This window comes from Electrona antarctica (assembly GCF_951216825.1).
Source record: "Electrona antarctica genome assembly, chromosome: 17".
Taxonomy (NCBI): domain Eukaryota; kingdom Metazoa; phylum Chordata; class Actinopteri; order Myctophiformes; family Myctophidae; genus Electrona; species Electrona antarctica.
This window is the reverse complement of record NC_136798.1, coordinates 8,010,786-8,012,730: the sequence shown is the minus strand read 5'-3', so window position 1 is coordinate 8,012,730 and position 1,945 is coordinate 8,010,786. Positions and strand designations below refer to the sequence as shown.

The 1,945-nt window shown below is 43.3% G+C and overlaps 1 pseudogene across 1 annotated transcript; it reads left to right on the top strand.

Moving 5' to 3' along the window:
* Positions 1–690: 690 nt before the first annotated feature.
* Positions 691–1,419, top strand: LOC306940595 (hatching enzyme 1.2-like; annotated as a pseudogene). Its single transcript has one exon. The product of its transcript is annotated as a hatching enzyme 1.2-like (transcript).
* Positions 1,420–1,945: the final 526 nt, after the last annotated feature.

The window sequence follows — 1,945 nt, the reverse complement described above, 5'->3', positions numbered from 1 at the left end:
CAGAGAGATCTATGAATGCTGCTCCAGTTATTTGTTTTCCCTCAAACCCATCCTCAATGTGTTGGGTGAGGTTGAGCTCTGTCCAGCACAGGAGCGGCCAGGACGGAAACCAGCTTGGTCTTTAGTCAGCTTGGTGTCTATGAGTGGCATGAGGCGTTGGAGTAGCAGCCTCTCATAGAACTTGTAGGTGATGCAGAGGAGGGAAATGGGTCGGTAGCTCTTTGGGGATGATGGGTCTTTGCCAGGTTTGGGGATTGCAACCACTTTGGCCTTCCTCCAGACAGAATGGATGGTTTTCTGTGCCATGCATGTGTTCAGCATCCCCAGGAGCCAGGTCTTTGCGTTAGGTCAGCTTTCCGTAGGTTCAAGGTTCAAGGTTTCTTTATTTTGTCTCCCGAAGGAGAAAGTTGTCTTGGACCCCAAGGACCTGCCCTGCAGCATACAGATACAATACAATACAATACACAATACAAGACAATAAAGGTACACAGTGACCCGTAGAACATTTAAATATGGATGAAGCTCAAAGTGCTTTACAGAGCAATAGAGAAAAAAGAAAAGAAATGGCATAAAACAACATTAAAATAATAGCAGTATAGGCTAATGCAATACAGTGAGGTCATGAATAACAACAGATTTAAAAAAAAAACTTCCAACAACGGCTCCAGGCAGTTCCTTGTGGAGGGAGACATGGTCGCTCCCAGAACCAGAAACGCCATGTACTGTTTCTATTACAACTGCCTGTGGGACAAAGACTTTGATGGCTCGGTGACGATCCCCTACACGGTGAGCAGCGACTTCAACAAATGGGACAGGAAGAAGCTTGAAAGAGCCATGCAGACCTTCACCGACAGCACCTGTGTCCGCTTTGAGCCACGTCAGTACGAGCAAGACTACATCAGCTTTGAGAACAGTGATGGATGCTGGTCTAGTCTAGGCAGAGTAGGAGGCAAGCAAGTGATCTCTATCAACCGTATGGGCTGCATGTACCACGGCATCATCCAGCACGAGATCAACCATGCCCTGGGCTTCCAGCACGAGCAGACCAGGAGCGACCGTGACGACTACGTCCTCATCAACTGGGACAACATCAACAACGACATGAAATACAACTTCTACAAGCAGAACACCAACAACCTGGACACCCCCTATGACTACTCCTCCATCATGCACTAGGGTAAAACGGCCTTCTCTATCCAGTCCGGCAAAGACAGCATCACCCCCATCCCAAACGCCAACGTGCAGATCGGCCAGAGACAGGGCATGTCTGATATCGACATCCTGAGGATTAACAAGCTGTACGAATGCAAAGACTTCCTTGAGCAAAAGCAAATCGTGAAACAGGAAAACCTGGCCAAGGAAAAAGCAGAAATTGCTGAATCAAATTCCATCTCCAGATTGTTTGAGTTGTCTCTCTGATCACATTTTCTGATACTGTACACTGTGTCTGATACTGTCTGATACTGTACTTACATTGAAACAAATCAACTGCAATGTGAGCTGACCTCTCCTCTACGGTACCTCATAAAGCTTTCTCTCAACAAGTCAATATAATAAAGTTTGACTCATAGACTTTACAAAGTGTAATTGTGTCATCTATTCGTATTCCTGAGACCAACAAATGTTAAATTATTATATAATATAATAATAATAATAATAATATATATGTACGCACATACATATATATTATAACAGGTTTTGTACATTTCAAAACCTGTCTCTGCAGGTTATACTCTCAAAATCACAGAAATGGACAGCAATTATTTTTTTAAATCTGTAAAACGTTCTGAACGTATTCAACCCCATATCTAAAGCATGACATAGAGTTACAGTAGTAGCTAGTAGGTACAGTATATTCCGAAAATAACAGATCTACAGATCACAATCCATCAAATCCACTAGTGCTGGATAAAGTACTCACATTTTGTACCTAAGTTAAAGTACT